Source organism: Periplaneta americana, chromosome 10 (assembly GCF_040183065.1).
Source record: "Periplaneta americana isolate PAMFEO1 chromosome 10, P.americana_PAMFEO1_priV1, whole genome shotgun sequence".
Classification (NCBI taxonomy): domain Eukaryota; kingdom Metazoa; phylum Arthropoda; class Insecta; order Blattodea; family Blattidae; genus Periplaneta; species Periplaneta americana.
The window spans coordinates 44,994,437-45,020,751 of NC_091126.1; the positions used below are offsets into that span (position 1 = coordinate 44,994,437).

Genomic DNA, 26,315 nt, shown 5'->3' on the forward strand with positions numbered 1-26,315 from the left:
TACGACAAAAGCACACAAACTTAAGTAGTAGGCCTATAACTCCATCGTCCATTTTCATGTTCTGAAAACAAGTAAACTTCGTGGATTCAACCTCACAAGAGTTATACGCCTTTGTCACAGTTTACAAAGCAAGCATATTTGTTATACTGTATATGTGGATCATATGCGAAGACAAAGAAGGCTGAAAATAGGAAAGATTGGAGAATGCTGCGTTTGCAGTGAAAGACCTGCCCATGGACAGAACACTTACGTATGCAACGTACGTGAAATTCATTGTTAGTAATAATAATAATAATAATAATAATAATAATAATAATGACACTCTACCGTCAAGATACCAGACCTTCGCACTATACCGATCTGACTTCACTGGGGATCATGGACCGACATCAGACATTCTTCACCAGGGTCTATGTGATGACGTTCCTAAATTGTTGTCTTGGCCATTCCATAAACATAATAATACTACTGTTACTACTACTAACAACAATATTAATAATATTAATAATAATAATAATAATAATAATAATAATAATCCTAATAACAATGACATTATTATTATTATTATTATTATTATTATTATTATTATTATTATTATTATTAACTTTCTTTCTGAAGATTCAATTCTGAATTTACTGTCAAAGTTTGAGAAATACTATAATCGTTAGTGGGTACTGCGTGGATGGGCCATGTAAAACGTCGCTCGAGATTCGCATTCCAAATTCGATGTGTAATAATTACAAATGGAATAGCAATAGGCAGCTAACCAAGCTGTACGAATATGGCAGCACAGGCCGAGTGGCCAGGGTTCAGTCGACTCCGGCACCGCACCCGTTTGTTAATGACAGTTCACTTTCGGATATATGTTTAACAGTATTTCCTTTTAAGTAAACCTTTTTCACTGCTCAGAGTAGTGTCTGCAACTTTCTAAGTATAGTCTATTCGCTTTCGTAAGCGACATCGTACCTCAGCAGACTCTGGTAGAAGTATCTCCACTCAAGCGAAACAAGCCCCCGACCTCCACACCTTGCCAGCAACTGAACACGTAGCTACAGTGCAAGTGTTGTCCAAACCTTTAAACTCGTAGCTATTAATTGGTTCTATCATCAGCCACGGGAAAACACACATACTGTAACTTTCATTCATAATAATTTAATGCTCAATTTAAATAAAGTACATAATATTATCTCTGTAATAAATAACATAATATGCATTAGGTCAATTTCTCTACATAAAAATATGGACTGTTTGCTCGATAAACTTAATAACACGATATTATTGTGATGTACCGAAGTACATATGATATTACCGTGCATGAAATTCTGCATTACCGTATGAGAATGGGTGTAGCGGAGAAAAATTCTCTCGGGCACCGGGACTCGAACCCAGGTTTTCAGCTCTACGTGCTGACGCCTTATCCATTAATCCACACCGGATTCCAGTTCCGATGCCGGATTGAATCCTCTCAGTTTAAATTCCACCTCTTAGTTTCCCTTTAGTGGCCAACCCTCATGCATTGTGTCATAGATGTGTGACACTGGCACAATGTCCAACACACTATGTGCAGAGTTGCACTCATTAATAACACGAATCACAAACATTCCATTGATATGTATTAGGAATGAAGTATAACCACATATAGTCTATAACAACATTGAACATTCTACTTTAGTTATGGCATACGGTATTTTATGAGAGCGTGAGCTCTTAAGACTCGAGAAAAAATCCACCAGTTTAGGGAAGAAAAACATTTTCCTCGAGTTTAAGTACAATTATGAAACGTAAAGTTCATCACTGTCTTTCGTGGAACAATTTCTCCATGCATGAAAAACATTACCACGAGGTAATTTTCTAAATGTGTTTACTGAACACCACTAATAAAAATTACAAGATCGTACTGTACAGTACCAGTTTCCGAGAGTGCAGTTTGAGAGGTAACAATAGTACTACCGTTGTGCATCTTCGCAATTCTATTACACATTAGACTAGGCACATGTTATCTCTATTGAGCTCTTGAAGCAGTTACCACTGCCAAGAAGTTAGAATAGATTTTGTATGAAACGAAATCGTGTACCATTCCAAAATAACAGCTAGCATGTAATGCATTTACTGTGCATATGTGAGAGCGCAGTATTACTCTAGGAGTGCAATGTTAAAAGTTTCGTTGTTAGGTATGATACAAAAGTTTTCAAGTAGTATTGACCCCCTGGTGAAATTTCATAGAATGAACATTGTGGTGAGATCCCTATTTTCTACACTATCTATTAGCTAATATGGCAATAAGTGGCTGATAAGTGACCTTCTTACTACTTTAATTTAATACCTAACGTGATTAAAATTTTAAAATTAGAATGAAAGCCTATTCAAACCACTATCAGACCATCTCTTTCTCGGCTGGCCTACGGTATGTTCTCTAGGCGATTTATCTCTAGCCTATCATTGTTCATTCTGCTTACATATTTGTCCTATTCATTCCTCCTAACATTTACCCAATCATTAAAGGACTGAATTTTGCAACATTCCCTTCCTGTCTCATTTTAATACGATTATTGATGTATCTCGATATTAGATACAAATTAAAAAGCTAAAACACAGGATACCGACAATTAAATTAAAAATTAATAGATTTTATGGTACTATTAGGAAACATTTTGGACAGCAATGCCAATGAATGCAGTACTAAATTATATAGGATTTTAATCCGAATCCTGATACAGAAAGTTTTGCACTAGGTACTGGACTAAAAGTGCACGATATCAAAGTGTACAAAATGAACCTTAATTAATTAATTTCAGGGCTTTATTCTTTGAGATATTTCAAACAACAACAAATTTAATACAATTGTGTTCGTTTTTGCTTCTCTTTAGAGATACAAATTGTTTTGTATGAAACATTTCATACCGTGTTTTGGGAAATTCATTGATGCAATTTCCAATATGCTCAGTCATTTTAAAGAGAGCAGTCTGTTATAATAATAAATGATTGAAAGAATTTTAGTTTTGTCCTTTAAATGTGGAGAAATTTGATCTAAAAAATGTAACTTTTCCTTCTGAAAAGGAATTATAAAATATTACATTTGTTCGGATCAAATTTCTGCACATTTAAAGGGCAGAACTAAAATTCTTTCAATCATATATTATCATAATACACTGTTCTCTTAAATTAACTGAGCATATTATGAATTAAATTAATGGTTTTCCCAAAACACGCTATGAAATGTTTCTTATAAAACATTTTATTTCTCGAAAAGGAAGCGAAAAGGAGCAAAATTGTATTAAACTTTTCCGTTTGAAATATTAAAAAAAGAAAAAAACCTGAAATTAATGACATTACTTGCGGTTGACACTGTATACGTTAATTTACTGCAGAAAACTTATCTAGGGAGCTCGGCATTCGCTGCATTAACTCCACATGTATTTTCACAAATTCTTTCCGAGTATACATTTGCTTTCGTTTCGTAACATTCCGCTGAATAAGGAAATTCCATCCTCTTGATGATTGTTAGTCGTCTAAATAACGCGCAACTGGAATTTTACAGATTTCTGAAGCATATTATCATCTGCACTACTATCCTTGTGTATTTGGCAAAATGCAGACATCCGACGAACTTCTATCACTCGTAAGGCCATCTTCAACACGAATGAGTAATGCCGCTCAATGCACTAAGCAACCATGGGCGACTGGAGGCAGGGGCGACTGAGTACAAGTATAATGTATGTATGACCTCGTTTATAAACCTATCTTACTGCGTGAAACGAAAGGAAGGTCACCTACCAGGAAGACCGAACAAAATATTAGTCAACTCAACTGATACTAGAAAGTGGCTGAGGATGAAGGCGAACCTCGTTTAGAAGTACGGCTACTGCCATTTGGCTAAAGTACGAGAACTCCAAGAAGGAGAAAAACTGTGGCGTTGTTACACTCTGTGTTTTAAAAAGAGCAATGGGAGTTTACAAGCGGAGTCAACCGACGATGTTGACAACAAAATAATATACATATTATATGTGCTGCGTAATTTCAAGGCATTCATTCATTTATTCATAGTGTTCTGCCCAAGGGCAGGTCTTTCATTGCAAACCCAGCTTTCTCCAGTCTTTCCTATTTTCTGCCTTCCCCTTTGTATCCGCATATGATCCATATATCTTAATGGCGTCTATCATCTGATTTCTTCTGCCCCAACTCTTCTCCCGTTCACCATTCCTTCCAGTGCATCCTTCAGAAGGCAGTTTCTTCTCAACCAGTGACCCAATCAATTCCTTTTCCTCTTCCTATACAATTTCAGCATCATTCTTTCTTCATCCACTCTTTCCAACACTGCTTCGTTTCTTATTCTGTCTATCTTTTTCACACGCTGCATCCTTCTCCATATCCACATTTCAAATGCTTCTTAGTCGCTTCTCTTCACTTCGTTGTAATTTCCAGTTTTCTTTTCCATATAATGCTACACTCCAAACAAAGCACTTCACTAGTCTCTTCCTTAGTTCTTTCTCCAGAGGTCCGCAGGCGATGCTCCCTTTTCTATTAAAAGCTTCCTTTGACATTGCTATTCTCCTTTTGACTTCTTGGCAGCAGCTTTTAAGGCATGAAAACAGAATTACATGCATTCTTGTTACTTGTTTTACTGGTATGAAAATCACAAGCCTTCATTTTAACGAAAATAATTGCAAAGTAATTTTCCGCAGAGATGTGTTTATTTATGTATTTGCAGATTAAACCTCAAAAACTGGCAGAATTTTCACAAATTTTAGAGAATTAATCTATCCAGCTGGTGATTTCTAGAATGAGAACATAAAATTTCACGTTTTACACAGACTATGTTCATCGTGAAGTCAAATTTTTGAAAACATATATTTTCCTCAAATTTGCACCATATTCTCTACATCTGCGCATGGTATAGATTGGAAATTTCATAATTTATTTATTATATCATGCCTGTTATGGCACAGGTGGTGAAATTAATCATCCAAGTATGAAACATTAATTACAAATACTACAGATTCTATACGTCGCCCCACCCCCCAAAATTGAACTCTCAGATTAAAATTAAACCGCTTTGCTGTATATTATAAGATAAAGACTTCGCCTAAACAATGAACTGTGAAAAATAGAGTTTAATGTGATTAGACCTATCACTTGCTGAGGTAACAGGTCATAAATTTCATGTTTCTATCACGGACGGCACAGGGGTGACTGTCTCCACTTAAACAGAGCTCACGTGTTATAAGCACACAGCGGATTTTCGGTCCCGATACCGAACGTGAAGTGTACGTCAGTTGCAGGTAGGTCATTGCTACGCTTCCTCCATACGCCAAGGAACGTGACGTCTTGTCGCTGTGTAGGGACCGAAAATCCGCTGTCTGTTTATGACGAGTCTTATCAAGGGACATTACGGGCTGCTGGGGTAATTGTGTGTTAATGCATGTACGGCACGATTTAATGAACGACGAATTATGAAGCTATTTTCTGAGAAATAAATCAGACTTCCGGCAGTTGTTTATGTAACTATACCGTTTCTCTGTTTTGAACGTGATGGTCTGTGTTGTTTTCGGCAGAGACACGGCACTACCATATAATGTGAATCCCACCACTTCGCCGACTATTGTAGGCAGTAAGGAACAAAAAAATACTTGAGACTTCAATTAATCTGACATAAGAACCTTCCGCAAAATAAGGAAGATACCGTACTTCAAATTTTGCACACACGTAAGTACTGCTGCTATCGAAGTTACATCTTATAATAAAGTAGAAGCCATTGGTGTTCATGTATGTTACTTCACTACACTAGTAACTAGTACACAATTTATGTTGTGCTTCCGTTTCAGCACTTGTGAGGAATTTATCATCCTACCTACCAACAGAAATCAATTATGATATAGAAAGGCATGTATATATGACCTACAGATCTAGAGAAGCGAGTATCACGAAAAACATCGTCAATCAGGCGTCTTCCAAGAGTGTAACCCCAGAGCCTCCACTGTCGAAAAGGCAATTTTTGGTAACGACCGCTAGATGGAAGTACAGTTGCAAGCTATTAACTCCATGAAATGCCATAAGGGTTATAACGTGACTTCTCTTGCAACCGCTGGATGGCAGCAGAGTGAAACTGATAAAAATGGTTGCCTTGAAAGTCTATTAGGCTGATCAATCTTTTATATGTGATCAGGGAACTGACACAAGACGATTACTCAACTACAGGTTTTAAGCGTTTTTTTGAAAACCGAGTTTGTGATCCGCAATTCGCATTGGTAAGTATTTATTGTATCCAATTTCCATTAACAATAGCTATCCGTCTACGATATTTCAAGGGGGGGGGAACTGGACCAGATGATTTTGTAAGGCTCCTTTCTGAGTCTCAAACAGGATTATTCGGTTTAATTCTAATGAATAATGAAGAATTGAGAATATATTTTCAAGCAAATAATAATTCCTAAAATATTGGACGGATTTTGTTCATATTTTATCTACGAATACTTTATCCGGAAATTGTGCAAATAAAATGCAACCACTTTAATAATAATTTAGTGCGTTTTTATTTGAAATCAAAAACACACCCAAGCAAATCCAATTCAATATTGGGCACACTATTTTCTCTGCAATTTCCTTGTCACGCAAAATATGTAATAAACTGTTAGGACACATTAAAATATTTTTTATTTTCGTTAAGAATTCTGTCGAAGTTCTATCCCCTTCGGCCAGAAAGAGAGAACGAAGAGCCCCTATTTTTAGAGGAATATTTATGGTCGATTTTATTTATTTATTTTTTTCATAGGTGAACAACTAAAGCAAGATCTTAAAGATTTTACATGGGGGAAAGAAAAGGAATAGAGTACAATTATGAACCGCTACTAAACTTTTAATATTGAGGGTTATACGATTATGAATGCCAATTTTAGTAAACAGAAAAACTCTATAAGAAATTATTACAATATAGCCAACGTAAATTTATTTTACACAATTCTGATTACATGAACCAAACTATATATATTAGTTCGATAGAGGAGAAGGATTATACAGAATGACTTTTTGTGCTATCAAAAAGAGGAAGCTTGTATTATTATTATTATTATTATTATTATTATTATTATTATTATTATTATTATTAAGGTAAGTCTTTTTAATAATAGTTGAAGAAAATATAACATAAGAAGCAACATCTTCCGTAATACGATAAAAGGGCAGAATTCATGTGAAAATTTACTGAAAAGTATGTGTCATTCATAATATTCTTCGAATGGGGGGGGGGTACCGCCAACTTTTTGTGCCAGAACATGTTATTGCAGAGAGCACTGTGTTACGGACATAGTCTTTTAAAGTAGAAAAATCTCAGAATGACATTCCCTGCATACTCAGACAACAGACAAAAGTAAATTCACTGGAATATCTTTCCTAATACAGCTACATTAATTGTAACTACAGATTTGGAGTGCAGTAAATATTTGTGCATATGCTGGAATATATTTCAGGGATTGTTATTGCACATAATATATCCGGGGTCTAATAATAATCAGAAAATACGGACAGCAGAAAGTGACACATAGATTATAAATAAGAACTCCAGTGATGTACCATTGACATGAAGTTTCTAACAAGTGATCACACTTCGTCTAACCGAAGTTAAATTCTGAAGAATCTGGGAGAAAGCTAAAGTCGCAATACAACGCACACACTTGCCCAACAGCATCTCTATAATATGTAATGCAAACATTGCGTCAAACGCATTTTAACACCTACGAGACGCAAAGCGAATGTAGGTGGCTTCATACAAGCAATGTACATTTTTGTACAACTAGATCGTGAGTCTATCAATAGATCAGCTCGGCCTGAAGACGGAACACACTGGAGCGCTGCCATATTTCCACAACAAACGCTTTAATGAAGAAGTTAGTTCCTGGGTGGCCCAGTGTTTTCCACGCTTGGCAGTATCGAATTCTTTACGGGGAAGACTGAAAAGTAGACAAATTCAAGTACCTTGGAGCAACAGTAACATATATAAATGACACTCGGGAGTAAATTAAACGCATCTTGTAAATGCCTGTTATTATTCGGTTGAGAAGCTTTTATCATCCACTCTGCTCTCTAAAAAGCTGAAAGTGGGACTTCATAAAATAGCTATATTATTACCGGTTGTTCTGTATGGTTGTGAAATTTGGACTCTCACTTTGAGAGAGGAACAGATGTTAAAGGTGTTCGAGAATAAGGTGTTTAGGAAAATATTTGGGACTAAAAGGGATGAAGTTACAGGAGAATGAGAAAGTTACACAACGCAGAACTGCACGCATTGTATTCTTCACCAAACATAATTAGGAACATTAAATCCAGATGTTTGAGATAGACAGGGCATGTAGCAAATTATGGGTGAATATAGAAATGCATATAGAATGTTAGCTGGAAGACATGAAGGGAAAAGACACTTGGGGAGGCCAAGATGTAGATGGGATATGATGGTAGGGATTGGATTAATAGTGTATATATATATATATATATATATATATATATATATATTGTATAGTATACAATATATATTATAGAACATAATTGTAAACATGTTACACGTTACTGTTCTCCAACCAGGAGATCAACCGTGAAAGGAATGTGCTTACTAATGCGTCACCTATTGGAACGAAGTAGATAAATAATATTACAGTTATAACATCAGTTTAAAAACCATGCCCTCTCCTGCATATGTTATTTCCTGTATGAAGAGATTAAAAGACCAGGAGATTAACTGTGATCTAATTTTGTAACTAGGGTAGTATCAATATGTCTGTATCAATGTTATGGTTTGTGCTGTGAGAGCTAGCCAATAGAGATAAGAGCACCCACGTGTGTGACCTTATGACAACTTATGACACCAACATTCATTCACAGCATTACCCTTTCGTCTCATCCGGCAGAGACTTTCTCGTGGTTGGAGCACAGTAGTTGTATAATAATCTATTTGTAATATATTCAATTAATTCATTTAACGAAATCAACTCCGTTACGGTGAACAAATACATATATATTCTGAGATTATGAAATTCATATCTTTTACTATAAGTGCCAGTAAAAATTTGTTTAAGCTAAGAAAATGTTTCTTCCTAAGTCACATGACGTTACAGGGACAAAACAGTAATAATAACAAAAATCAATATACAAATTATCAATATTTATATTTTACATAATACATACAAATAATTCATTTATCAAAACCTATCCCGTTGCAGTGAACGAAAATATATATTCTGAGGTTATGAAATGAAAATCTTTTATGAACATCACATAAAATTTGTTTAAACTAAGAGAATGTTGTTTCTACGACATATGACATTACAGGGGCATATTTATAATACATTGCATCATTATTATTTAATGACCCCATGCGTACCTGCTTGGCAATTCGACCTTGCTTACGTATCCACGTGACGTAATAGATGTAGGTACCAGAAGAAACTACTCGATCCGCTGTACGTTTGGGAACGAAAATGCGCTGCCTGCGCATCAGTTTGCAGCTCATTTCCAACAAGTCAGCGATTTACTACTATAATATGTTAAGAGTAATCAAGTTGGACTCTCCGTATTTTCAACGTGTTATTATATTATTTTATACTTTTGAGTAATTAGTTTCTAGATTATCACGATGCAAATAATTATATTTTCACTGAATTTCGTATATGCTTAAGCATGACACTCAATACGAGTAAACGTATCATTATGATGTAGTGCTAGGAATTTATTCAACAGTTGAGCATAAAAATAAAAGAAAAAGGAAACAAGAATGAAAATATAACTGTAAAACATTACCGCTCTCGCATATTAGTCTACATCTCTTATAATTTAGGTCACAGTAACTTACTCTTCAGGAACATCAAATGACAAGGGATTATAAAATCTTAAAGCAAATAATGCTATCAAGAGTGTTCTTCTTCTTTTTTATGTTGTTGTGTTTTTAGCATCAATAAAAAGGGAATTCCACTTTAACAAAAAAGCATGGAACATATGGGGGCTGTTCCATCAACTGTTTTTATGTCTTGTCTTGAGAATTGGTAATTAATTAGTTTCCTTTAATCCATACAACATAATTTCACTTTAATCCATACAACATAATTTCATTGTGTTACACCTCTAAAATTAACACATATTTAATTTACGAACAACGGGGTAGCAGCTAAATTGGTGGAAAAGCTTTTCGCTTTCTTGCCAAACATCCCCGCTGAGAAATTTAACAGAGAAGTACGGGTGGTACAGTTGAGACTAAAATTTCACAATGTTAAAACTCGTACAACATTGTCTGCGTTTATTATATAAAGTACACAAAATTTAACTGTCAGCAAAACAAAAAAGGTATTAGATATGCAACTTAAGTTCTTGTTTGATTATAGTGTGAAGTTAATAAAGGAAAACGTGTACTACACATAATCTTAAATTTTTATTATAAGCGCTTCTTATAATTTAATAATGGAAAACATGTGTTGCACATAATTTTAAATCTGTATTATAAGCGCTTTTAACATTTAATAACGAAAATGCGTAGGTACTGCACATAATCTTAAATTTGTATTATAAGCGCTTCTTAACATTTAATAACGGAAAACGTGTGCTGCACATCATTTTAAATCTGTATTACAAGCACTTCTTAACCCAATAAATTAAATGTTGAAGTTTTACACAGTTTTATTATCATTATTATCATTATTACTATTATTATTATTATTATTATTATTATTATTATTACTAATACTACCATTTGCAATTGCAGTAACTTTTTAGGTGCCTAAAATTGTATTTTAATGCCTACTTTCGATCATTTTAGAGTCAAGTTGAGGTGTCTAATAGTTGGTTAACGGCCTAAATGTCTGAAGTCTAGTTATAATGTACATAAAATATAATGTATGTTTTTGCAGGAATCATTATGGCATTAATAGTTTTTTTTAATCATTTGAGCGGACTCGACGTATCTATCTTGTGCGATAAACTTGCGAGAAAACTGTACGTGTTAGGAAGAGCGTGAGACAGAGATACTATACCGCACTCTTTCTTGTAACGGAGGCATCTTGCTGCAACATTGTACTGTACTAGGCAAGACCCATAAGACCAATGCTTTTTCCTAAGTTGGAGTACTCTTTAATCGTCTACAGCTATAACCTTACTATGTTCGAATATAGGTCCACCAATAAAACCCTACAATTTTATTGAGCTGTAGAGCTAGGTATGAGTTTTATCCGGTTTTCATGGTGTTCAACGTGGTGCAAGGTTTTCAGAATTTTGCATCGTGTAATAGACACAGAAACACTGTATATTTGCATAAATAGGCTTTTATCACGGGTCAACATCGCGACCCCTTCTGCTAGTGCGCCTTGAGCTAGAGATCAAACCACGGATCTTCTAAATACTGTGCACCTCAATATTCTTTCCTGCAATGTGTTCCCTAAGTTGCTTAAAATAAATCGTAGTGGATTCCTGAGCTGTGGATTAACTTACGAGCTTAAGTTACTTGGGGTTGGATTCCAGGTGTGGATAACGACAATATTGCTTTTCTCCTACCACGGGACTGGTTGTTTGTCCTTGTCCTGTGTTCTCAGCCTTGTTCCTGTGTAGTGCCGATCAAGTGGTGAAAGGCTTGCAATGTACAGTATTAAGAAAATTCCTTCGAGGGAATGGCTAAGTGGTAACAGCCAAGTGTAAATCCAGAAAGAATGAGGTCGCCGTAAGTACTGCACTTGATCACCATGACAAACGAAACATCAAACTATTCTAAATTGTCCCAAAGGTCGACATGATTTCGACGAAAACTTCTGTGCTTCTGTATTTGAAATTGTAGAAAGAAAGCCGAAGTTCTTATTTCTACATTACATATTATATTGCCACGAGACATTAAGAGCAGACGAAAGAGATGGACCGAATGATACACACACAAAAGTTTAAATACTCTATTTCTAAACCGTAAAAGAATTACCGCTTTGTGCATTAATCTTTTTGTCCAGCCTTTCATATGCTGATGACACCATTTTTGTTGTTAATGCATTCCTAGAAAAGAATACTGATTCTGCTAGTCGGAGAAAGACATCGTTAAAGTAACCTAACAAAAACGTTCACACAAAGGAAGAGTTAATGCAACATCACCACAAGTACTGATTTAATAATGTTTCTCCTTCACAAGGACGTCAAAATAGTTTCATAATCCCATGCCGTCTGCACCTTCACAATAAATGAATATTAAAATAAAATGGATACGGCATCAACTAGTATCAGTTTTCGCATGGCTCTTAGAAAAACCATTCTCGTGGAGGCAGATAAAGTTATTTTTTTCCTTCTACCATATTAATAATGTCAAAACAAATGCTTATACAAATTTTGGCCACTCGAGCGCAATTACGAGGGCCGTAAAAATAAGTTTCCCTGAGGCCGTTTACAGAAAGAAAACACAATTTCATGGAAAGATTTATTGGAAGTCGTAGAAGTCTGCCGTCTGGGATCGCAACCAATGTGTCTGGACCGCTCTGTTGATCCCACTGTTTGACAGGTGTCTCAATATTGATTGGGAAGATGTTGAAAAATAGCTCAACATTTGCTGTATGTTCCAATAAATCTTTCTATGAAATTGTGTTTTCTTTCTGTAAACGACCCCAGGGGAGCTTAATTTATGAACGGCCCCTGTAATTGCGCTCGAGTGACCAAAATTTGTATAAGCATTTGTTTTTACATTATTAATATGGTGGAAGAAAGAAATCTGTAGCTTAAGGTGAGGAATGTCATTTTGATTTAAGCAAATAGGAAAGAAAAAGATTTTGGTATACGAAAAGTAGGCATTTGAATATTTCCATGTATGATTCGATAATACATTCCTTCTCTCTAAAAAGACCACCTGTTAAGTTCAGAAAATGCCCACGAAAATTTTCACCATGTAAGTGCCCTTCACTTACAATGCACTAAAAATGAACTATCATTCTTAGGTTACGCCTAAACTCAAAATGTTGGCATTATAAACGCAAAAAGTAAGATGTCCGATTTCATTTGGACGATACGGTTTAAATAGATGTCATTGAATTTTTTTCACAAAGAGTGCTAATGTAATTTTCTCTATTTATATCTGCAAAACTGTTCTGCGTATATGTGCAGTCCCATAAGAGGGTCTTAGAAATTGGAACCGCTAAACCTTTATGAAAGAGCAACCCGGAATTATCGCCGTCGCGCTGTCTGGCTTTCTGTTACAATGCTTCTATGCTGGAGGCAGTAGATACATGGAAACCGCAACTGAGGTGTAGAAATAATTCTGTGGATGGTATTTAATTGCTCGATGCTGAACTAAGCCAGGAGATAATGGGGTAGGGTAGCAGTACCTTTCCCCCTCCATTGCATACAGCGCTGATTAATTACATATTAGACCTACACTAAAATTGTTTAATTAATCACCATAAAATAATACTTGTTCGTTGTAGGCCACTTTCCTAGTGCACCAAGGGCAATGCTACGGCTATTAAGAGTGCCCTTCTAGAGAAGGACGCTTGGGTAAATGAAGTAAAAAAAAATACATGTTGGAGCGTCATAATATTTTGTCTGTATACTCTGAAAAAAGAGGAAGAATTAAAAATGTGCTTAAAAAAACCGCACGCCGCCGTGCCGGTTGCTTTTGTGTTACTTTACTTTGATAGTTGGTTTTACACAATGCTAAGCACAGAACAGATGAGACCCGCTACTCGTGATAGGCGAGAGCATGACACAGAAACAAGAGCCCAGTTTTTGGAAATTCCGTTCCAAAATCATGTACACTCTAAACATTCTCAAGAAACATGTCATACAAATATTTTAGATAACATAGGTCAAACGTCATAAAATGGACACACGCCTAGTCCATAGGGGAGCTACACTTTTTGTAATAGAATAGTTTCAATTCTCTCTTGTCAAAGTAAAGTGAATAAGAGTAACTTTTATATTTAATAATTGGTGTATTGTATAACTGCAATTTTTTCGGTGCTGAACATTCTCAATCATTATAGGCTACATGAACTGTACACTTTTCTTTGTGATATTACATACGCAGTCTTTGTGTGTTGCGCAAGTTAATTGTTCATATCTCAGCAAAGATAAAGTGCTGATAATGGCTGGACAGCAGTTATCTAAAACTTCGACTTTCGCGCCTGTTTGAAGAAAGACGCGAATAATGTTATTCTTTTCCTGTGTTACTTCTAGAAATTGTGCACGAATGGAATGAGCGGTGTCCTGGAAGTACAAACGTCAAACGAGCAATAAACTTTAAGATACCACTTCTAGGAGTGCTGAAGTGATGTACGAAATTGCGTTGTGTTGTGCTGAAGGTCGAATCGTGATTGTTAAATTCCTTTTATGGAGGAAAACCCGAGTAAACTTGTCAATTTTCGCCTGCTCTGCTTGTTTCCACTGACATTACACGTGTTGGACTAGCCACGCAGTTACACAATAGACTATAAGTGCAGCTACTTTTAAACAGTAGGCTTTTGGAAGCCTACAAAGGATGCCGGCTACATGGCCAAAGGGTATCAGACTTAGGCTTTCTCGGCGATTGGTTTGCACGGAAGATTTTCGGTTCACCAATAGTATTTTGATAATTAATTTCTTCGAAGCGGCTTAAAAATTTCACCATCAAGTTCGTAGTGTTCAAAACAGACTCTTCGACGTATTAAGGGGTTAGGTACAGCTTACAGGAGTAAAATTTTGGAAATATTCAACATTTTTTCCTCCATTACTATATCTTATACAATAATTAAAATTAGTTATGTGTAAAACACTGTCCTTCTGTTATATGAAAAAATATTTTTTACTTTTTTTTTTTTTTTTTCAAAATTCAGTTCACTGTGCAGTGATGAAGCGTTTCCCACGTAACTAAAAAAAATTGCAACATTCTTTTATGAAATATTTTGCATGTCATACTTTTCTACCTTTGATAGATTGATTTTTTTTTTATTTTAGTACGTTATTTTACGACGCTTTATCAACAGCTTAGGTTATTTAGCGTCTGAATGAGATGAAGGTGATAATGCCGGTGACATGAGTCTGGGGTCCAACACCGAAAGTTACCCAGCATTTGCTCATATTGGGTTGAGGAAAAAAATAAAAGAGAGAAAACATGAAAAAGTGCAACTCAATCCCTATTTCTCGGGCCAAGAAACTTCTGCTAACGTACTATGTAGACATATGGAACGCAAATTACACCAACTCCGAGGTAGCACATCACACCAAACAGTTCATCCCTCTATCCATCACAGGCTCTCACTATCCCTATGGCCAAATTACATTCTTACACAATTCCTGACCAACCATGGATGTTTTCGTATATATCTTCACAGGATGAACAAGGCACCATCGTCCCTATGTAACTGTCCTGAAAAAAACCACCTCAGACAGCAAGACACCTACTGACAGAATGTTCACTGTACTCAAGAGACCGTACTCCTGTTCTAACAATCCAAACACTGCCCCAGATGCTGAGTTTCCACATCAACACAGTAGCAGTCGCAAACCATCGGCAACATCTTCCGCTCACTTCAAGAATAGCCTATGAATAATCAAATTGTAGTCAAACAAATATAAATACCCTGTGATATGCCTTTGGCAAGTTTATTAGTTACGAGGGAAACGCTTCATCACTGCACCGTGAACTGCCACCATTTTGAATTTTGAAAAAAAAAAAATCTTTTTAATCGTAAAAATATATATTTTTTTTTCATATAGCAGAAGGACAGTGTTTTACACCTACTAATTTTCGTTATTGCACAAGATACAGTAATGGAGGAAAAAATGTTGAATATTTCCAAAACTTTTACTGCTGTAAGCTGTACCTAACCCCTTAAGAGACACTAGCATGAGAATGGAACCTGTAAGTGGTTTCGGAAAGTCGAAGAAATTAAATCTCAACATAAAATCGATAAATCCAAAATTCTGTTGATTACCGAAGAGTCCTTACCTCATCCCAAAATTTTTGATACACCATTAACGTTTCATCAGATTTTATGTCGCAGTACTTGTTCCCAAAAATTCCCTTCAAATACAGAAGCTATTTCAATGCGATGGGATGATGTACGACAAAAGGAATGTAACTGCAAAGAGAATTCCATAGGAATTTGAAGTACAGGATCAAGCAGGGTTTAAAGGACAGTTCCTCTGATGTGAAGAAATCCTTTAAGGTTGATGTACGGAACTATGCATGAGCCGTCGTCCCTCCAGTGTTCTTCATACCGGTATGCTCCTTGTACTTAATGTAGGGAACGAACGTAAGGTGAAATAATATTAGTAACTCTACCTGAGAAGTTCCCAACAGTCATTCATTTTTCGTGAGTGAAGACCATCACTTCGAACTTCTGCGTAGTCTAATGGTTAGGCTGATTACAAGGATTGATTTTCCGTGGTTTTCGACAATTTTCAAGTAAACTCATGGCGAATCTTCCGAATCACACCGCCAAAATATCACTCGCTATCACTAATTCCTTAAACAGTCGGTAAAAAAGACGATTTTCTATTCATAATTCAAGTACCTTTCTTCGGTAAAAGATTAACATTAATTATCTATAAAATAAATTCACAATCTCGGTTTTTATTTCTGTCGATTTTTCAAGCAATATACTTTCCATGAGGCATACGTGTCATGTCTGTAACCTTCGGCAAGCTTTCTACCGGTATCTTATCTCAATATATACACTGATAGAGGACGAGGTCATTTCTGTACAGACGCTTCCATCAACTGCAGATGAAACGACGGACTATTTTGCTATACAAACAAACACGAAAGATAACCAAATGTTTAAGTTACACAGAGAGCAACAATTCCATACAAGTTATTATAATTCCTGTATTCACATTATACCAACTAAAAAAATAATTAACAGTTATTTGAAAGGAATTACAGATGAACTTGCAATTGATACTGTACTGGGACGAAATGGTAATAATCATGTAGCCTTTGCAAGGTCCGTATCAAGTTATTTCATAACAATCAATAATCTATATAATTTTGTGCGAGATCGTGCGTATTTGCTTGTTTTCCGCACAGAACCAATACGCGGTAAGTGTGAAATACCACATTCAGTATTCCCAACGTAACACACGTAACAATTTCCCTCTTCTTACCGCTTAAGCGCGACATTCATTTTACTGCTTTAGACTTTTAACATATTATTTTTAGAGACGTTTAACATAGTAATAATTATAAATTGGAAACTTACCACTGCAATTTCACCTAAATTGCAATGTTAATTATTGTTTTTAAATATTTGCAAATATTAAGTAAAATCTACTACTCCACGAAACTTATTGCATTCCTGATACGAGTAAAATTAAGGAAGCCGTGAAAAAATCAACAAGATTCCAGATGCCGATGTTATTACTGCAATATGTTATATAAATAACATTGTTAAAATATTAAAATGAAAAATAAATAATTACATAACCTTACCGTTTGTTTTACGTTCGCATTTATAGACTGGGGGGAAAAAATACAGACGTATATCATGGCCTGCTGGAGTATAGTAAACACAGAAAACATTTTATAGCAACAATGTTGAAGAAAGATTTTTGGTTTTCCGAAGTTGCCGTCAACAAACAGAAACCAACATGGAGATTTCATTGCAACTAATTAGAAATTCGTCTTTCAGGTATGTAATAAACGATCTTCGCACAAAATAATGTACGATACACGAGCGGTATGTTTGTTTTCATATTCTCGGAAATTAAAAAAGCTCAACTACGTTTCGCTTTTTCAATCTTTTCCTCGAACATGAAAACGTCAACATACCGCCCTTGTAACGTATATTACTATTCTTCACACTTCTATCACAGGACTTTTCATTATCAATTCCGGAAGTACTATATATATATTCATAAACATTAATGGATATTAAATTACGTTAGTAAAGTTTACTTACAGAGCTGTGTAGTAACGCTTATCTTAATGCTGGCCATAAAGAGAATCTACACCGCATTTTAAAGCACAGCGAAGTGATAATTTCTTCAATAGAAGACCATAAAGTAGCAGTTTCAACTTATTCAAAGCAGCTACACACTGCAGACAACTACAGTGCAGAAATGTCTACTTACTGAAAGTAAATACTTCCCAAGACCTCAGTAAATAACGTTCTGCTAATCTCTGCGGTCACGTCAAGTTTTCTACATCGACCCGAAGTCTCGGAAGAGCGACTACTTTGTTCATGCATTTTCCTTCCCAGTAAAAAAAAAAAAAAACATTATCAGTCCAATGATTCAGGAAAATGAGTGAAGAAAATGGGCCATTCTTTGTACAATTAAAATTGATTATGAAAAAATTACTCATTTTGCAGACTGTACACTATACTTTCATTATGCACTATGAAGTATGCAATGTGCACTGGAGACGTTTGTGTCTTTGCTTCCATAATTCATCCATAGTTTCAATGAAGAGATACACAACAAATAATATCAGCCACACTCGACTATAAAATACCATTAATACTTACTTACTTACTGGTTTTTAAGGAACCCGGAGGTTCATTGCCGCCCTCACATAAGCCCGCCATTGGTCCCTATCCTGAGCAAGATTAATCCATTCTCTATTATCATATCCCACCTCCCTCAAATCCATTTTAATATTATCTTCTCATCTACGTCTCGGGCTCCCTAAAGGTCTTTTCCCCTCCAGCCTCTCAACTAACACTCTATATGCATTTCTGGATTCGCCCATACGTGCTACATGCCCTGCCCATCTCAAATGTCTCGATTTAATGTTCCTAATTATGTCAGGTGAAGAATACAATGCGTACAGTTCTATGTTGTGCAACTTTCTCTATTCTCCTGTAACTTCATCCCTCTTAGCCCCAAATATTTTCCTAAGAATCTTATTCTCAAACACCCGTAGTCTCTGTTCCTCTCTCAAAGTGAGAGTCCAAGTTTCACAACCATACAGAACAATCGGTGATATAACTGTTTTATAAATTCTAACTTCCAGATTTTTCGACAGCAGACTGGATGATAAAAGTTTCTCAACCGAATAATAAGAGGCATTTACCATATTTATTCTGTGTTTAATTTCCTCCCGAGTATCATTTATATTTGTTACTGTTGCTCCCAGATATTTAAACTTCTCCACCTCTTCAAAAGATAAATTTCCAATTTTTATATTTCCATTTCGTACAATATTCTGGTCACGAGACATAATCATATACTTTGTCTTTTCGGGATTTACTTCCAAACCTATCTCTTTACTTGCTTCCAGTAAAATTCCCGTGTTTTCCCTAATCGTTTGTGGATTTTCTCCTAACATATTCACGTCATCCGCATAGACAAAAATACCACTAATCCGACCACTAATTACAGGATATCAAAGGAAAGAGAAGTATATTGTTTAAATACTCAAAAAACATATTCAAATTAATATCAAACTTCGATTTTTCTTTCATATTAATCTCGCATTATTCCTTTATTTTTCTTCGATAAAATTCGATCAAAACTGTGTAAAAGACCACTACAAAATCATACTTAGTATTGACTGTTCCCACTCCCTTAAAGTATACATCGACCCTAGAAATGTTAGATTTCTTCAAAATTTTGGTAAATAATGTTTTTGCCAGAGGTTCCGGAATCGATACCCGGCCCCGGAACAATCATTTCCTTGAAATTATTCAAGTCTGCTTCACAGGCTAGATTTGAACAGCAACCTCGTATATTCGTACATAAAAGAATTAATTTTACAGGAAAGCGATGAAACATTTTAATATTTTCATAACAAACAAATGTCTGACATAAGAGAGTATTTAAATCTCTTCTTGTGAAGTTTTTTTCCTCAGAAGTCATACCAAGGATTTTTGCCTCTCAAGAATTTAATATCTTCGGCCGGATCCGAAAAGATGAACCCTCGACTGAATGACACGCTTGGTAACAATTAGATAACGACTTCTGGAATCGAACAGGGCAATAAAACTTAATATCAGAACTGATGAAAATGATTAATCTCTCTCTCGCTCTTTTTCGTCTTTTTCTTTCTATCTGTACGCAAGTTTCGCGAAGAAATATTAGGAACGCTCTTACCGATTTTAATGAAAATTCAGTACAAAACGCGTGTGTACGTGTGTCTGCTTATATGTAGAGTCCGGAATTTTATGTAATTACATATTTTTTCCTTTTTCCTTAAAACTCAAAATGTCTGTGAATTAGGCCGCTAAGATCATTATATTTAATTTCAATACTACATATTTTTTTTACATATTTCGCACAATTAATATATTTAAGTTAATTACATATTTTTCATGTAACACCCATGCCAAATCTTTAATCAAACTTCTTGTAAAGAAAATTATCAATATTTCAGCATAAATAAAACGAAATTATAGAGATATTTATAAACGTTAAACCCAATACTGACAGCACATAATGGGACATATTTCGACATTCAGGACAGGACAACCGCTCAATCTGTATAACCTGTTATTTCCCTGCTAATCCTGCCGTTTTGCATTTTGTTCTCATAAAATCTAGGTGATTGACAGGTCTCGCTACATAATGACCTCATGTCACTTCATCGCCTGAGCCAGAACTTCAGAGGAGAAACGCGGAACTCTTCAGAAGACATTGCTGTGAGCCACATTCATTTGTTTAAATATGCATCAATAAACTCATGCGATGGCGAGAGATCGTTTTCGATGTATAAGAACATAGGGCCTACTGCTGACTCCTGGAAATTCAGACAAATATCTTCTGACACATTATGCTTCATACCTTGATTATCATTAGAATCGAACTAAAACCCATATTATGAGACACATGTGCAATTTCTATGAAATTAATATCTTATTTATCTTTATCTAAAATACAGTAACATTTTGAAATAACATTTTTAACTCCCTGTGCAATATTGATATTACATATTTAGTACATATTTTGCGGTTTTTAGTTAAATATTTATGAACATATTTTTAGGAATAATATTACATAAAAATCCGGACTCTACTTATAAGTAGGTAATGCTTGTTTAACATTGTCACTTATTTTCTTAGTTACTGTCTTTGTCTGTAGATGATATTGTGAGAATTTTAACACTTGTAACATGTATGAAATTAATATTATTTATCTTTATTTAAAATACAGCAACTTTTTGTTAAACAACAACTCCCTGTGCAATATTGATACAACATATTTAGTACATATTTTGTGGTTTCTAGTTAAATATTTATATACAGTGGTGGCAAAAAAAAAAACCGGACCGACCCTTCTAGCTGATTTCAGAATCACAGATTCAAATTTTGCTAATCACAAAACACATCCATCTTGTATAATTAATTGTAACAATGAAATTTATTGCATTTGTTCCATTCTTACCGTCTTTTGTTTCCTTCAGTGCCTTAAACTTACAGACGAAAAAACTTTTTATTTTCATCTAGCATCAATATTACATTTCTACCTCTATTCGGCAAAGATAACTGCGTATTTTTACATTAAATAGGAGTACATATACCTCTGGCTTCACTATCCATATTTAAATTACCACAGTTTGACGCAATACACAGCACAGGATTCTTTTGTATAAGCTACAAGGGTCGGTCCGGTTTTTTTGCCACTACTGTACATATTTTTAGGATTAATATTACATAAAAATCCGGACTCTACTTATACGTAGGTAATGCTTGTTTAACACTGTTACTTATTTTCTTAGCTATCGTCTTTGTCTTTAGATGTTATTGTGAGAATTTTGACACTTTTAACATGTATGAAATTAATCTTATTTATCTTTATTTAAAATACAGTAACTTTTTGTTAAACAACATTTTTAACTCCCTGTGCAATATTGATACTACATATTTAGTACATATTTTGAGGTTTCTAGTTAAATATTTATGTACATATTTTAGGATTAATATTACATAAAAATCCGGACTCTACCTATACGTAGAGAAAGCCTGTTTAACATTGTGATTTATTTTCTTAGTTACTGTCTTTGTAGACGTTTTCGTGGGAATTTTAACACTGCAAGACTTCATACATTACTCAGACAAGATGTTAGACGAAAAATAATTTCCTATATAAAAATATGGATAGCTTTCTCCTTGGGAAGAAAAAGACTCCGTTTTTGCAATTGGGAACGAGTCATTTCTGCGTACATCCTTGGGTTCCCTGACGGCGCACTGCAAACCACAATATCCGGCTTTGTGAATCAACACATGTGCGGGAAGACTCAGTATTTTCAATACGATGATGGCGTCTGAATTGTCTCCGAAGCTTCGCGGAGCGACGGCTGTACTTGAGAATCAGTGCAGTACTGCACGTGGTAATAGAGTAATGGCCGAGCTCGTTAACAGTTCATCTATCTCAATAGCAAAAGTGCATCGCTCCGATGTGGGTGACTTAATAGCATCCGGACATTACTAATAAGGAAACGTTGATGTACAAGTCACGCATTCAGTGTTGATGCAATTTGGACTGGCTGCATTTGTACAAGTACATTAAACTAATATTAATTATTCTGTCAACCATTTCCTCCTAAAGAGCCAACAAGGCCCTCCATCATCACACTAAGAACACATGGCATGAGAAGTACAACGATTCCACGTCCATGCGCAGCGGCAGCAGCGGCAGCAGCGACGCGGACGGCTTCATCAACTCGCCTTAAATTGTACCAGCACCAAAAAAATCGCTGCACTCATCACTCACAAGAACAGAACTAGCTTCTGGGACCTCAGAGTCTGACGATAATGCTATAGATCGAAGTTAAGTACACAGGAAATCCATATTTTACAACGCTCAAAATTTGCCCAGTTACCGGAACATACTACGAAATGGAAATACAAAAATTGGAAATTTATCCTTTGAAGAGGTGGAAAACTTCAAATATCTTGGAGCAATAGTAAGAAATATGAATGACACTCGGGAGGAAATTAAACGCAGAATAAATATGGGAAAATGCCTGTTATTATTCGGTTGAGAAGCTTTTGTCATCAAGGCTGCTCTCAAAAAAGCTGAAAGTTAGAATTTATAGAAGTAATTTTACCGATTGCTCTGTACGGTTGCGAAACTTGGACTCTCACTTTGAGAGAGGAACAGAAGTTAATGATGTTAGAGAATAAGGTGCTTAGGAAAATATTTGGGGCTAAGAGGGATGAAGTTACAGGAGAATTGAGAAAGATACACAACGCAGAACTGCAGGCATTAGGTCCTATATCCTTCACCTAACATAATTAGAAACAATAAATTCAGACGTCTGAGATAGGCAGGGCATGTGGGACGTATGGGCAAAGCAAGAACTGCATATAGAGTGTTAGTTGGAAGGCCAGAGGGCAAAAGATCTTTGGGGTTGACGCGACGTAGGTGGATGGGTAATATTAAAAATGGATTTGAGGAAGGCGGAATATGATGGTAGAGACTGGACTAATCTTGCTCGGGATAGGGAACGATGGAGGGCTTATGTGAGGGCGGCAATGAACCTCCGGGTTCTCTAAAAGCCACACGTAAGTATTAGCACCGAAAGTTGCGTTATATTGCGATTTGATCACCAATTTATCATTTTTCCGCACTGCGCCCAAGCGTCCAGCGATATCGGCAGGAGGTAGTTACCATCGCAATGTTATAATCAGTTTATAATGTAGTTACATCATAGGTGCTATACATTCCGGATCATATGTAAACTTTATCACACTCCGAAGTTCTCACTCCAAACAAATCAGTATTATAAGGATAAGTAAACATGCACGTTAATACAGGCCCTGATATCGCGCGCACGCACGCACACACAATATATATATATACATACATTACATATATATATCATATTGGCCATTTCCATGTTATAAACCGGAAACATAAAAGAGAGAAACAACTAGGATCTCCACTGTCGAAAATGAATTTTTTGTAACGACCGCCAGATGGAAGTACTGTTGCAAGTTATTACTTCATGCAATTCCATCAGGGTTATAACGTGACTACTTCTGCAATCGCTAGAAGGCAGCATACTGTTCTCCAACCAGGAGATTAACCGTGAAAGGAATGTGCTTACTATTGCGTCATCTATTGGGGCGAAGTAGATATTACCGTTATAACATCAGTTTTAAAAACATGCGCTCTCCTGCATATGTCATTTCCTGTATGAAGGGATTAAAAGAAGAGGAGATTAACCGTGATCTAATTTTGTTACTAGGGTAGTATAAATATGTATCAGTGTTATCGTTTGTGCTTTGAGAGTTAGCCAATGGAGATGCGTGTACCCACGTGTGTAACCTTATGGCATCAATATTCATAGCATTACCCCGCTGCGTTTCATTCCCCTGAGACTATCTCCTGGTTGGAGTACAGTACTGAAATTGATCAAAGTTGTTGCCTTAAAAGTGCATTAGACTGATCAATCTGTTATATGTGATCTGGGGTACAGGGTAAATTTTTTTGTTTCTTCAAATTGCAACGAGTGTCCATGTGGCGGAAGAGTCACACAACCTCGCTGTGACCTGGACCCCAGTAATACCGGTACTGAAACGCCAAAACTTCTGATGACAAGGAATACATGCGAATCACTATTGTAGATCGACTGACATCATCTGGTCCAAGAAAAATTTTATTTAATCTGGCCGACCTTTCACCTAGCGGCTAAGTCCCAGCTCGTCACTATCAGCTTGTTGAATTTCTCTCCAGTGTTTCCAGTGTTGTCACCTACTTTCGATTGGTGGTGTACATAACGTAGTTTTCACCATTATTAATGATGATTTCATCAGACGTGGCAACACAGTAACTGACGCAATCATGAGAATCGTACTCCAGTTCCAAGTAGCTTGGCACGCCCACCCCTAGCTGCTAGGTGATAAGTACTGCACTAGCGCTCGATTTTCTAGGTCAAAGTCACAGAAGTTTTGCTAGTACAGTACCTTTATCGCTACTTCGCATTAATCAGTCAGTGGTTTGTGGGAGCAAGGTCAGAGTGAAGTTGCAGTGCTCCAGCTCCTGTTAAAGTTAGTATTATCCATATAGACGCCTCAATATAGTGTACAACAGCGTATTTACATTCACGGTAATTTTGGAAAAAGATTCGCATTCACGAGTGCGTAGGAGATTTGCCCGTAAATACCCCTGTATTATGCAACGCTTTGTAGTGCCAAATGTTATTTAATGTGCAAATTAGATTTTCAAACTTAGCATTCTTGTTTTATTTATTGACTCAAACATTATAATTAATTAAGGCTCTACTAGACCTATATCTTTTACTGTGGTAATGAATTAGTAAACTTATTATTGTTGAAATGACGTAGCCAGAAATTTAAGAAGGTCCAAGTTTTGGGAACATCACTTGGCAAATTTGCCTAAAGTTTACATTCAACATATTTAAAATATAATCATAATAATAATAATAATAATAATAATAATAATAATAATAATTGATAGTATGAAATCAAAAATCAACAGACTCCCCCAAAAGTTGTTATAAAAGAAATCCATTCTCCGTCGTTGTAGAGTGAATCAACAGACGCGGACCCTAAATAAATCTAGTTATTTTGTTTAGAAAAGTAGCTTCAAAGTTTCTTTGAAAATCATCGGTCAATTTGAAACAACATGTCAGCAGAAGTACTATAAAGGATTTGTTGTTCTAAGTATTGGTCATTGTCGGTAGAAACAGTCAAGCAATATTATAATTAGTGTCGCACTCGCAACGTCAATGCTGGATTGTTCCTGCATGGTTTAAATCTCATATAATTCTAAAATATTTGTTTTAAATTGTTGGGGAGGGTGGGCCTCAGGCCGGTAAGCTCCTCCTGTCTATGCCACTGGGTTTATCGCGTCTCTGATTATAGTCAATCCAATTTTTTTCCCCACTGCTCCCAGCTAGATCTCATAGTTTCGCCCTGTAATGTCGGACTGACTGATAATGGTGAAGTACAATGTTCGGAGCACGTCCACCTTTTCCTTAATTCTTATTTATCATGTCTTTTGATCGGTTATTTCACGGCGTTTTTATCGATTATGAAGTTATCTAATGCCAATGGAAATGGCGATACCGCCTATTTTGGGAAGTAAGTCCGAAGAGTCTTTGTGTCCAATTAAATTGCAAACGTAAAAACACATGGCAAAAATGAAGACAGGATTGACTGGACCTACCCATTACTACACTCCATTTCTGTAATCTGTGGAGTAAGTCGATGCATTTGGGTGGAGCCTATGACAAGCGAATAGGCGGAGCGTATCAGTGCGGGAGTGTATTGCTGGCTGCATCGGCTCACGGCAGCCAAGAGATATGATCAAAGCTCGGAACTTGGGGACTTGTGTCTTTGCACGTGGTTAAGCGACCGGACTCCAATATCAACAAACTCCCGCTTCCAGCACGGAGGTACTGTCAGGTCTGCTGGAACAACGTATTGATAGTATTA

The 26,315-nt window shown here is 36.0% G+C and overlaps 1 protein-coding gene across 9 annotated transcripts in view; it reads right to left on the minus strand.

Moving 5' to 3' along the window:
• The window catches only part of dome (cytokine receptor domeless), an 888,032-nt gene that overhangs the window by 159,586 nt on the left and 702,131 nt on the right, over window positions 1-26,315 (minus strand). The gene's annotated exons all lie outside the window — the stretch shown is intronic.